The sequence below is a fragment of the Pseudophryne corroboree genome, chromosome 1 (genome assembly GCF_028390025.1).
Source record: "Pseudophryne corroboree isolate aPseCor3 chromosome 1, aPseCor3.hap2, whole genome shotgun sequence".
NCBI classification, from domain to species: domain Eukaryota; kingdom Metazoa; phylum Chordata; class Amphibia; order Anura; family Myobatrachidae; genus Pseudophryne; species Pseudophryne corroboree.
In genome coordinates, this window is record NC_086444.1 from 781,217,284 (window position 1) to 781,231,860 (window position 14,577).

At 44.5% G+C, this 14,577-nt stretch overlaps 1 long non-coding RNA gene across 2 annotated transcripts in view; it reads left to right on the forward strand.

The window, feature by feature from the left end:
• The window catches only part of LOC134910218 (uncharacterized), a 179,280-nt gene that overhangs the window by 45,137 nt on the left and 119,566 nt on the right, over positions 1–14,577 (forward strand). For both annotated transcript variants that reach the window (XR_010176147.1, XR_010176148.1), the window contains exon 2: positions 11,686–11,814. This is a non-coding gene — a long non-coding RNA (uncharacterized LOC134910218). The remainder of the gene's footprint in view (positions 1–11,685; positions 11,815–14,577) is intronic.

The window sequence follows — 14,577 nt, forward strand, 5'->3', positions numbered from 1 at the left end:
AAACGCAGACGTTCCCAAGCATTTTCAGGGAGGGTGTCTGACGTCAGCTCTGGCCCCGATCAGCCTGTTATGATCGCACTGTAGCAGTAAGTCCTGAGTTACGCAGAGACTGCACACACTGAGTGAGGTGCAAACGGATTTGCAGCTGCCCACATGCGATTGCACACTTGCACAGGCGAATTTCCACTCCCCCTTGGGCAGCAACTATTCGAACGCAGGTCAGCAACATTAGCAGCACAGCGATCAGGTTTGAATCACCCCCTGTGTCATCAGTGTAGGAGTGCATGCTGTTTCCTCGGTGCAGGGGTGAGGGCAGTGTCGGCAGGGCCGGCACTACCACTAGGCAGCTTTAGGCAGCTGCCTATGGGCGGCGACCACTGGAGGGCGGCACTGCTTAGCCTCAGCCAAGCCAAACTCCTCCTTTTCTTTAAAAGACAGAGGAGCAGCTTGTGGGCGCCCACCAGCTCAAAGAGTGAGTTTACTATGTGTGATAGTCCTTGATTGATTCAGCAAACCTGCCCCCCCCCCCACACCTCTCTGCGACAGTGTCAGTGTCAGTGTGTGTGGGATGTGTTTGAATTGTGTTCAGGCTGCCGCCTGTCTGCCGCATGTTGTGATCCTGTCCTGAGTCCGGGGTGGGGTCCATACCGTTATTTATCACATATGAGCTCTCACGTCTCTCACCGCAGCCTCAGGTACGACCGCAGCTCCCCCACACGATGGTCTCCGGCCGCCCGCGTCATGCCTCGTGCCCGGCGTCCCCCGCCACCCCCACCACCCCTGCATTTTGCCACATCGTGAAAGAGTGACTCGCAGGCCGCGGCCGCTGGCCTGGTCCGCTCCGCTCCCGCACTGTTACTGAGTGCTCCGGCGCCGCCTCCCCACTACGATCGCCTGCAGCTGCAGGCTGCAGCTTGTCATCTGCGCTCCCCCTCCCTCCATTCCCGCGACTGGCTTCTTGTGAACCGCTCCCCGGCTCCCCCGGCCCCACAGCTATATTCAACTCCCGCTGCCCCTTCCCCCCCCCCCTCGCCTCCTGCACCTTCCCCCCTCATCTCCCCACCCTCCCCCGCAATTGGACTCCCGGCCCCGGCTACCCGGCAACTGGTGAGCAGAGGGTAACTGATGGAGGAGAGTGTCAGGGTAGGGACAGTGTATGTGTGTAAATGTGGCTGTGTGTGTAAATATATTATATATGCGTGTGTGTATACTGTATGTGGCTGTGAGTATGTAGATATGTGGCTATGTATGTGGCATAATGTGAATTTCGGCTCATTCCATGTGGCATAATGTGAATTTCAGCTCATACTGTGTGCTCTAATGTGAATTTCACCTCATACCATGTGCTATAATGTGATTTTCAGCTCATGCTGTGTGGTATAATGTGAATTTTGGCTCATACCATGCGCTATAGTGTGAATATCGGCTCATTCTATGTGCTATAATGTGAATTTCGCCTCAAACATGTGCTATAATGTGAATTTCGGCTCATACAGTGTGCTATAATGTGAATTTCGCCTCATACAGTGTGCTATAATGTGATTTTCAGCTCATACCGTGTGCTATAATGTGAATTTCGGCTCATACAGTGTGCTATAATGTGAATTTCGGCTCATACAGTGTGCTACAATGTGATTTTCGGCTCATACTGTGTGGTATAATGTGATTTTCAGCTCATACTGTGTTCTATAATGTGATTTTTGGCTCAAAGTGTGTGGTGTAATGTGAAAGGGGCACCAGTATAGCACCTTAGTCAATTTGATTTAACCATCTGTGCTGTGCCATGGATATACCTAAAACCTGGACTGTTTGGGATCCTTTGCCTTAACACAAACTGCTAAAACAACCCTAATATCCTATCCCTAAATTTTACCAGAGGGCTCTGTATTTTGGCAGGGGGGGGGGGGGGGGCTGACTATTTGCCTAGGGTGCTGAGAAACCTTGCACCGGCCCTGAGCGTCGGCAATGCAGGAGTTCCGGCAGTGACTGTCCTCAGTACAGGGTTGCCAGCAGTGTCGGCAGTGCCAGAAGTGCAGGGGTGCTGGCAGTGTGGCAGTGTTGGCAGTGCCAAAGTTGTCCTCAGTGCAGGAGTGCCAGCAGTGTCCTCAGTGCAGGGGTGCCGGCAGTGTTGGCAGTGCGGGCAGTATGGGGGTGCCATCAGTGTGGGAGTGTTGGCAGTGCGGGAGTGCTGCAGGGGGCCTTAGTGCAGGAGTGTCGGCAGTGTCCTCAGTGTAGGGGTGTCGGCAGTGTCAGCAGTGCAGGGGTGCTGGCAGTGTGGGAGTTTTGGCAGTGCGGGAGGTGGTGTCGCAGTGCAGGCAGCGGCCCTATTAGCATGGTGGGGGCATCCATCTTGCCCCATTGTAGCCTATGGGGACACACTGATTGGCTGTGATAAAGCAGCGCATAGCACATGCCAGTTAATGGTGGGGACTTCTGACTCTGGACTTTGTTGGAATCTGTGGAGAATCCGGAACTCCGTACAGTACCCTGCATTCGATCTGGTCCTGATGAGTATACGATGCCCCCTTACACTTGCTGATGTGTTATATGCCTGTATATTTTTATGCTTGTGAGTGCATTTTGTAAACATTAAAACCTTTTTAAACATTTTAATGGTGTCAGCACTATGGGGGTCATTCGAGTTGATCGCTAGCTGCCGTTGTTTGCTGTGTAGCGATCAGTGAAAAAAAGGCTAATCTGCGCATGCGTATGCACCGCATTACGCACCCGCATCATATGGGTACGAAGTCCTTTGTGGTTTTGCACTGGTTCTAGCGACAATTTCGATCGCACAGCCGATTGCAAGGAGATTGACAGGAAGAGGGCATTTCTGGGTGTCAACTGACTGTTTTCTGGGAGTGTTTGGAAAAACGCAGGCGTGGCCAGGCGTTTGCTGGGCAGGTATCTGATGTCATTACCGTGTCACTCGTCGCAGCAATCATCGCACAGGATAAGTAACTACAGGGCTGGTCTTGTTTTGCACAAACTGTGTTTGCAGGCGCTCTGCTGCACAGGTGTTTGCACTCCTGCAAAGTGAAAATACACTCCCCCGTGGGCGGCGACTATGCGTTTGCACGGCTGCTAAAAACTGCTAGCGAGTGATCAACTTGGAATGACCCCCTTTGTACTATATTCTTGTCTTTTATATGCCCATATTATTGGTGGAGTGATAAAGTGGATGATATATTATCCTGAAGACTTACTACTCAAGCTTTCCTTTACATTGGGAACTTGCACCATTGAATACTGTGCTGGGAGATTCTTAACGATTCGGTGGGTCATTCCGAGTTGATCGCTCGCTAGCAACTTTTTGCTGTGCTGCGATCAGGTTGAAACTCAGTAAAACTGCACATGGGTATACACCGCATTGCGCAGGTGCGTCATACAGATACAAAGAGAATCGTTGCTGTGTGATGGATTTAATGAAGAATCCATTCGCACAGCCAATCGCAAGGTGATTGACAGAACGAGGGCGTTTATGGATGTCCACTGACCGTTTTCTGGGAGTGTTTGGAAAAACGCAGGCGTGTCCAAGAGTTTGCAGGGCGGGTGTCTGACGTCAATTCCGGGACCAAGAAGTCTGAAATGATCGCAGCGGCTGAGTAAGTTCAGAGCTACCCAGAAACTGAAACAAACTTTTTTGTGCCGTCAGCTGCAAAAGCGTTTGCACACTTGCAAAGCGAAAATACACTCCCCCGTGGGGATGTGTTATATGCCTGTATATTTTTATGCTTGTGAGTGCATTTTGTAAACATTAAAACCTTTTTAAACATTTTAATGGTGTCAGCACTATGGGGGTCATTCGAGTTGATCGCTAGCTGCCGTTGTTTGCTGTGTAGCGATCAGTGAAAAAAAGGCTAATCTGCGCATGCGTATGCACCGCATTACGCACCCGCATCATATGGGTACGAAGTCCTTTGTGGTTTTGCACTGGTTCTAGCGACAATTTCGATCGCACAGCCGATTGCAAGGAGATTGACAGGAAGAGGGCATTTCTGGGTGTCAACTGACTGTTTTCTGGGAGTGTTTGGAAAAACGCAGGCGTGGCCAGGCGTTTGCTGGGCAGGTATCTGATGTCATTACCGTGTCACTCGTCGCAGCAATCATCGCACAGGATAAGTAACTACAGGGCTGGTCTTGTTTTGCACAAACTGTGTTTGCAGGCGCTCTGCTGCACAGGTGTTTGCACTCCTGCAAAGTGAAAATACACTCCCCCGTGGGCGGCGACTATGCGTTTGCACGGCTGCTAAAAACTGCTAGCGAGTGATCAACTTGGAATGACCCCCTTTGTACTATATTCTTGTCTTTTATATGCCCATATTATTGGTGGAGTGATAAAGTGGATGATATATTATCCTGAAGACTTACTACTCAAGCTTTCCTTTACATTGGGAACTTGCACCATTGAATACTGTGCTGGGAGATTCTTAACGATTCGGTGGGTCATTCCGAGTTGATCGCTCGCTAGCAACTTTTTGCTGTGCTGCGATCAGGTTGAAACTCAGTAAAACTGCACATGGGTATACACCGCATTGCGCAGGTGCGTCATACAGATACAAAGAGAATCGTTGCTGTGTGATGGATTTAATGAAGAATCCATTCGCACAGCCAATCGCAAGGTGATTGACAGAACGAGGGCGTTTATGGATGTCCACTGACCGTTTTCTGGGAGTGTTTGGAAAAACGCAGGCGTGTCCAAGAGTTTGCAGGGCGGGTGTCTGACGTCAATTCCGGGACCAAAAAGTCTGAAATGATCGCAGCGGCTGAGTAAGTTCAGAGCTACCCAGAAACTGAAACAAACTTTTTTGTGCCGTCAGCTGCAAAAGCGTTTGCACACTTGCAAAGCGAAAATACACTCCCCCATAGGCGGCAACTATCTGATCGCAGCACAGCAAAAAGTTGCTAGCGAGCGATCAACTCGGAATGACCCCCTTGGTCCTGATGAGTATGATACCTCCCTTACACATGTTGATGTGTTATATTATATACCTACTTATTTTCATGTTTACATATACATGCTGACACCTATACATACACTGACACCTGTACATGCACCGACATACGCACGCTGACACCTACACATACACCAACATACACACGCTGACACATGTACATACACTGCAATACACACACTGACACCTATGCATACACCGACATACGCACGCTGACACCACTACATACACCAGCATACACACGCTGACACCAATACATACACCGACATACACACGCTGACACCTACACATACATCAACATACCTACGCTGACACATGTACTTACACCGCAATACACACGCTGACACCTATGCATACACCGACATACGCACGCTGACACCACTACATACACCAGCATACACATGCTGACACCAATACATACACCGACATACACACGCTGACACCTACACATACACCAACATACACATGCTGACACATGTACATACACCGCAATACACACGCTGACACCTATGCATACACTGGCATATGCATGCTGACACCTATACATACACCAGCAAATGCACGCTGACACCTATACATACACTGGAATACGCATGCCAGCACCTATACATTCACCGGCATATGCATGCTGGCACTTATACATACACCGTCATACGCACGCTGACACCTATTCATAAACCGGCATACGCACACTGACATCTATACATACACTGGCATACACACGCAGCACCTGACACACACATACATGCGCAGCATCAGACACACACATACACGCTCAGCATCAGACAAACACACATACACGTGCAGCATCAGACACACACATACATGCACAGCATCAGACACACACATACATGCACAGCATCAGACAAATACACATACACGTGCAGCATCAGACACACACACATACATGCGCAGCATCAGACACACACACATACATGCGCAGCATCAGACACACACACATACATGCGCAGCATCAGACAAACACACATACATGCGCAGCATCAGACACACACACATACACACGCAGCAACAGACACACACACATACACACGCAGCAACAGACACACACACATACACACACACTCAGCAACAGACACACACACATACACGCACAGCATCAGACACATACACACATACATGCACAGCATCAGACACACACACATACATGCACAGCATCAGACACACACACATACATGCGCAGCATCAGATACACACACATACAGGTGCAGCATCAGACAAACACACATTCATGCGCAGCATCACACACATATATACACGCACATAGCATTTAACACACACATACACACGCACGGCACCTGACACATACACGCGTGGCACCTGACACATGCGCACGCCAGTGGCAAATGCAGGATTTGCATGGGGGGGTTTCCAGAACTGGGTGGAGCCAATCACGGGGGTGGGGACTGAGGTGACCCAGTATATGCTGGGTCTGTAAAACTAGTGTGTCTGTGTGTGTATGTATATATATATATATATATATATATATATCCCATGTAAAGAAGGCGGCACTCAGAGACTTGAAGGTGCAAAAGAATATTTAGTAAACAAGCTGCAGAGTTACATCAACGTCTCGGGGCGCGCAGCCCCTTGTTTACAAACTCTGCAGCTTGTTTACTAAATATTCTTTTGCACCTTCAAGTCTCTGAGTGCAGCCTTCTTTACATGGGATAGTGATGGAGGTGGAAACCTCATAGGATGGCACCTGAGCCAGAAAGCCCACGGAGGCCTTCCGAGTGCCGGCTACTACAAGGGTATCTATCTATCTATCTATCTATATAATACATATCTACACATATATATATACACACATTCATAAACACATACACATAGCATATTAAACATGCATACATATATATATATATATATATACACACACACACACACACACATACAGTACACGTATATATACACATGTATATATCATATGTGTGTGTGTTTATATGTATGTATGTATATACATGTGTATATATGTATGCACATGGATATATATGTACTATAATTAAAATAAAGTAAACTTTTACTGCACTTACAAGTGCCACCAGGAAGACAGCAGGCTGCAGAGGACGCTAGACAGCCATTAATAATAATCATGCAGCAAAAAAAAAAAAAAAAAAATTGTTTTTTTTTTAGTGGAGGGGGGTTTCTGGGTGCTCGGAAACCCCCCCTGGGTGCGCCACTGCACGCGGCACCTCACACATGTAAGGCGGCACCACATGCATGTACATGCGCGACACCTCACACACACATACAAACATGTACGTACACACACAGCACCTGACACTCTTGTGGGTGACCACAATTAACCTTGCTGTTTACCGCAGACTGCAATGTTACCCCCATTGGGTATAATGAAAGATCGCGAACCTCCATTATTGCCTATGCACTCCCGGCCTGATTGACAGGCCAGAAGCGCACAGCCAATCAGGAGAACACTATGACGTGGTGCTCCATGACTGGCTGCTGGGTACTCCAGTGACAGGAGTCACAAGGGGACCTGGCATTCGGGAAAATGGGATTCATGTGTAAACATGTATCCCCTTTAGTTGCGAGGACCGGTTTGCTTAGTTTTATTTTTATTTGTTTACCCTGTGGATTCCTACTTGGAACAAAGAGGACCGATCTCCGCCGGATTGTTGGTGAGTTTATTTTTTATTTTTTTACAGGTACCCTAGTGGATTCTACTGGAGAAGGGGATGTGAATGGCGGCATGGGATGTAGGTAAGTATGTGTCAGTGTGTAAGTGTGTTTTACTAGTAAGATATTCAAGCAAGAAACACATTGTTCACATATACAGTAGTAACAGTAAAGGGGGGTATACACGTAGCGATGTGTACTTAAATTCTAAGCAATTTGACTAGATTGCTTAAAAAAGAAGCACACATCTCTCTGTGTGTATGCCCCATAGCGATAGCGATGCATGGCCCCGCATGTCACTATCGCTGACTCTAGATTAACCTGCATGCAGGCACAATCCAGTCAGATTGCTCACTTCACCACTGGGTGAAGTGAGCATCCCCCCCCCACCCTTGCTCAGCACACATCGCGCTGTGTGCTGAGCGGGGGGAGAGATGTGTGCTGAGCGTTCTTTGCTAGATCCTTCTTTTCTTTTAAACGGTCACATAATAGGAATTTTGTATATCCACTAAAGCACCTTAACATTGTTACTTATATAATTGGGTCTTTACTACCTACGCCCCTGTCTGCCATCATACATACAGTAGAAATCCAAGGTAAACAATTCATAGCAATACATTCATATATATTTGCAGGGTAACGGCAAATACCTCTTGTGCCTTATTACCCTAAGTCCTGACTATACAGTAAATAGAAATTCCCTGTTGTATACTGTATACAGTAGTTCTTACTGCAATGTTTTTGCCAGTTCGATGGTGCACATATAGGTCCTATGTAGATGCTTTTGCAGGTATGAATCAGGATTATTAGATGGAATCCTTTATTTTGACAAGATATTTGTTTGTACTTCACTGCAATAGGGTTCTTTGCAGTATGTATAGGCGACAGTACATATAAATATATGGGTGTACTACGAATTGCCGGCCGTCGGGATCCCAGTGCCCAGCATACCAGTGCCAGGATCCAGACAGCCGGAATGCTGGCAGCGGGGTGAGCGCAAAAGAGCCCCTTGCCAGCTCACTGCGCTCGCCATGCTGCGGGCATGGTGCTATTTATTCTCCCTCCAGGGGTGTCGTGGACACCCCGAGAGTGAGAAAAGTTGTTGCTATACCGGCGGTCGGGAACCTGGCGCCGGTATGCTGAGTGCGGGGATCCCAACAGCAGGTATAATGAGTGCCACCCCAATATATTGCTCACTTTGATATAGTAGTGGTTAATGTGTTGTAGTAAGACTAGTCTTTTTCCTCTTGAATTTGCCTGTGAGTCAAATTGTTATAGCATAGAGCTTAACCACTAACTTCTGTAGTTTGGTCTGGCCTTGGCTGTTATCTGTTCTGTTGGTCTAGGCAAATGTTAGCTAGGAACTTATATTTATGCTTATGTGCTAAAAGAAGATACACTGTACGGATTAAGAATATTCCACCTCTGTAATAAAACTGGGTCTTTCTTGAAATATCTGTTGCCTCACTGTAATGCTAAAAAGTCTATGAGGCTGATGTATCAACAGTTATTTGCGTTAAAAAATAGATCAATTTCAATGTTATTATACTTTTCGCATTTTTTAAGTATCGTCTAAAAGTATGTACGTTTTTTTAAATTTATCTTTTTTTCTGCAAAAATCTTTTACATTTTTCCAACTTCTATTGAAAATGAATGGAAACCTTTTGTGTCATTGGATTATCATGAAAATTGTCTGAAACTTTTCAGTTTTTCCCCCCAGCTTTTACTGGCAAGTTTAGCCATAGATCATTATTGTTCTTGTAGTTCCACCTCTAAATGTACTTTTTTTTGTTAAAATATCACCTTTTATATAATTTTTCCTTATTTATAATTGAAGTAGTCTAAAAAAAAATGCTTATATTCTCTCATCTATATAATATTTATATATATATATATACACATACACATACATACATACATACATACATACATACATACACACACACACACACACACACACACACACACACACACACACACAACATAAAGGTGCGGCACTCAGCAGTCAAAGAAGATTCCAAAAGCTTGTTATAATATCAACGTTTCAGTGATTTTTATTCCGCACTATCAGCAGGATACACAAAGACAATACATACAATTTTACCTTATAAATACTTGCACCCATGTGAGAAATCAATCATTCTGTATCGGAATGAGGCTAAGCTATGGCTTTTCTCAACAATATGACGTGCTACTGGGTGGTCCAATTTACCATTACCCATTAGCGCTGCCCTAATGGTGGAACGGTGCATTGTCATACGTTCCTTGAATTTACACTGCGTTTTTCCTATCTAGGACAACCCGCATGGGCACAAAATTTGATAAATCACATATGATGACACAAAGGCTAGATGGTGATTGATCGTATATTTCTTACCCGAATGGGGATGGGAAAACGTGTCCCCTATTGGTTAAAAGTTACAAGTTGTACAACCACATCTTAAACATCCATTCTTTTTGTAGATAAAAAATGTGTACTTGTTGATTTATCATAATTGGTAATGTCAGTTCTCACTAAAAAAATCACGAAGGTTGCGCCCCCTGTTAAAACGGTATCCGGACTCCAGGTCGACAACATAAAGGTCGACACACCTTAGGTCAACGCCAATTGGTCAACACACCTTAGGTCGACATGGACAAAAGGTCAACATGAACAAGGTTGACATGGAAAAAGGTCGACATGAGTTTTTCACAATTTTTTTCTTTTTTGGAACCTTTTCATACTTAACGATCCACGTGTACTACGATTGGAACGGTAATCTGTGCCGAGCGAAGCGAAGGCACCATGCCCAAATCATGGCAAGTGGAGCGAGCCATGCGAGGGGATGCGGTGCACTAATTGGGGTTCCCGGTCACTCTACGAAGAAAACGACACCAAAAAAACATAAAAAACCCATGTTGACCTTTTTCCATGTCGACCTTGTTCCTGTCGACCTTTTGTCAACGTCGACCTATTGTCCATGTCGACCTAAGGTGTGTCGACCAATTGACGTTGACCTAAGGTGTGTCGACCTTTTTGTTGTCGACCTGGAGTCCCAGACCCGGTAAAACACAGCATTAAATCCGTGTTTCCAAAAGGTAGGGATTCATCAGTTTTTAATATGTTCCAATTATTCTTAGCAGCCAGGTTGAATTAAGGAGAACAGACATTATATTGCCTCACCCACGGTAATTTTGCAGTTTGAGGGGGTTCAATCTGTTTATTGAGTAAATACTCACGGTTCATTAGCAAAACTCTATTCTTAGTGTCTATGAGGCGTTTCTGGGCATAACCCCTAGTTAATAATTTAACTATAAGGGTATCAATTTGTTCAATGGCCTTATTAGTATCCGAATTGATCCTTCTGAAACCGTGGGTGAGGCAATATAATGTCTGTTCTCCTAAATTCAATTTGGCTGCAACCTTCGTGATTTTTTAGTGAGAACTGACATTACCAATTATGATAAATCAACAAGTACACATTTTTTATCTACAAAAAAGAATGGATGTTTTAAATTGTACGATTTGTAACTTTTAACTAATAGGGGACACTTTATCCCATCCCCATTCGGGTAAGAAATATACGATCAATTACCATCTAACCTGTGAGTCATCATATGTGATTTATCAAAATTTGTGTCCATGCGGGTTGTCCTATATAGGAAAAACGCAGTGTCAATTCAAGGAACATATGACAATGCATCGTTCCACCATTAGGGCAGTGCTAATGTGTAATGGTAAATTGGACTACCCAGTAGCATGTCATTTTGCTGAGAAAAGCCATAGCTTTGCCTCATTCCGATACAGAATGATTTATTTTGTATCTAAGCCACAAAGGGGTGGCAATCGTAATAGGTTGCTTCTACAAAGAGAAGCGCAATGGATTCATCGATTGGGAGTTGTGAGTCCTCGTGGATTAAATTAAAACTTTAGTCTCTCTTGTTTTTTAATGTATTTATTATATTACTATCAATAATGCATTGTCAATTAATAGATATTCATGTCTGATGTTTGTGATGGATCTTTTTTCTACTTTGTAGTACTGATAGTTCTTTTGAACACAATGTACTGTATTGCCACTTTTGCATTTGTATTTAGATGTTACCATGGTGATGGTTCACAGCAACGTCCTTTAGGGGATGACGTCATTTTGGAACCGACACTATTCGGGGTCTCCGGCGGGACGCTCGAACCCGGCTCTCTCACATGGGTGCAAGTATTTATAAGGTAAGATTGCATGTATTGTCTTTGTGTATCCTGATGATATTGCGGAATAAAAAGCACTGAAACGTTGATATTAAAACAAGCTTTTGGAGTCTTCTTTGACAGCTGAGAGCCGCACCTGTATGCTGTCTATATACTCCTTGCTGTGAGGGCACCAGCTCTATTCTCTGAATGTTTTCGTGAGTGCCGGACTGGTGCATCGTTTTATATATATATATATATATATATATATATATATATATATATATATATATAGACAGGCAAAGGTACGGCACTCGTGGCTCAGGATAAGCAAATGAAATAGGCGACCACCATGTCAGCAAACAACGTTTCAATCTATTCAGATTTTCATCAGGTTACAATACACACAGTGAATGTTCTTACCTTTTAAAGCATCCCAGCACCAAGTGAACGCCGCTCGGCGCGGGTCTTCGTCCAGTGGGCGGCGCCATCCGATGACGTCAACACGTCCCGTTCACCAATGTGCCCGATGAACTCCTCCCTTCACCTGGCACCGGACGGCCGCTGTGCTGGCACATCGTGAAGGCGCCCTCACTCCTGGATTCCCCCCGGCGGCGACGCAGTCTGATGACGTCATCACGCTTCCGCGTGATGCACGTCCACCCACAATGTCTCCATGACAAGCTGGAGACATTACTGTGTAAACCGAAGAAGGAAAACAAAACAAACAGATACATAACCATCTACCATGACACATGATCACTATAGAATAATGAGTGAGGCCATACTCTCTGATAATAGCATATTGATGGGAGCGACCTAGTTATAATTTAATGCACCATGTCCATCAACCAAGAATCTACGGGGATAATTTCAAATGATGGAAGGTGTGTCCAAAATGGGACGGTCGGTTATAACCTCCCAAACAAACAAAGGAACAATAAAAGAGAGAGAATTTTAGGCCACAATCATTATTCATCAATAACCTTATATAACTGTAAATTCATAATAATGCCCCAAACGACAGTTTATCGTTAAGACCCCGGGGTGCCATTGCTCCCAATCGAATAATCCATTCCGCTTCCTTTTTCAGTAGGAGTGTCCCTCTGTCGCCCCCTCTCCTAGATAGTGGAACATGGTCTATCATGCGATATCTTAAGCTAGCTAATGTATGTCTAGCGACCAAAAAGTGTTTGGCGACCGGTTGATCACTCTCTCCGCTTTCTAGCGCCAATTTAATGGAGGATCGATGTACCGCCATGCGTTCTTTGAACTTCCGTTGTGTTTTTCCCACATACGTGAGTCCACAGGGGCAAATAATCTGATAAACCACAAAACTGCTCTCGCACGTTAAATGATCTTTTATGACATATTTCTTGCCACTATGTGGATGACAAAACGTGTCTCCCACTAAAAGATATTTGCAGGTGGTACATGCACACCGCGTGCATCCTCTTATCGTCCTGGAAAAAACATCTTTGACCATAGGTCTAGGTGTCGAAATATCATTTTTGACAAGAATATCTTTTAAATTCTTTGATCTAGTATAACATGGCATGAGGCTCGTATCAGTTAATGTAAGTTCTTTATCAGATTGTACCATTTTCCACAAATTTTTGGAGATCCTGTTGATATTGGGCGAGTGTACATTAAAATTGTTAACCCACGGTATTCTCTTTTCAGTACTCTTTCTATTGGATTTCAGTAAGAGAGTGTCCCGATCTAATGCTAGCACCTGCTGCTTGGTAGACTGAAGATTATCATTATTATAGCCCCGAACCAGAAACTTGTCAATCAGTTGATCCAATTGAAGAATGGCCGTCTCTTTATTACTGTTGATCCTCCAAATCCTCAACATTTGGGAATACGGAAGTCCCAATTTCAAACTTCTTGAGTGGCAACTATTGTAATGTAATAGAGTGTTTCTATCCGTCGGTTTAGTATATACCGACGTGCTCAGGTTTCCCTCCTGTAACGTAATCAACACATCTAGAAATGGTAACGAAGTTTGACTCGTGTTGAGAGTGAATTTTACAACTGATCCTGAGGAATTGTGCTTATTAATGATCCCCACCAATTCTTCCTCACTCCCCGTCCAGATCATAAACAGATCGTCGATACAACGGGTGTAAAATATAATTTTGGAAGCAATTTCAGACTTTGTGAAAAACACCTGTTCCTCACATTTGAACATATACAGATAAGTTAGTGCTGGGGCCACAGATGACCCCATTGCACACCAGCTTATCTGTAAGTAAAATTTATTGTCAAATAAGAAATAATTCAATTCCAATATTAATCGTAATAATTTGCATAGCACATTCCTTTGTTTATTGTCAAACTCACTCTCAGTACTTAAAAACCCATCTACAATCCTGATACCCTCCTCATGCGGAATCTTGGCTGGTATCCTTGGATGTTACCAGTCTATATACCATAATTCCGCATGATTATTACGATTAATATTGGAATTGAATTATTTCTTATTTGACAATAAATTTTACTTACAGATAAGCGGGTGTACAATGGGGTCATCTGTGGCCCCAGCACTAGCTAATCTGTATATGTTCAAATGTGAGGAACAGGTGTTTTTCACAAAGTCTGAAATTGCTTCCAAAATTATATTTTACACCCGTTTTATCGACGATCTGTTTATGATCTGGACGGGGAGTGAGGAAGAATTGGTGGGGATCATTAATAAGCACAATTCCTCAGGATCAGTTGTAAAATTCACTCTCAACACGAGTCAAACTTCGTTACCATTTCTAGATGTGTTGATTACGTTACAGGAGGGAAACCTGAGCA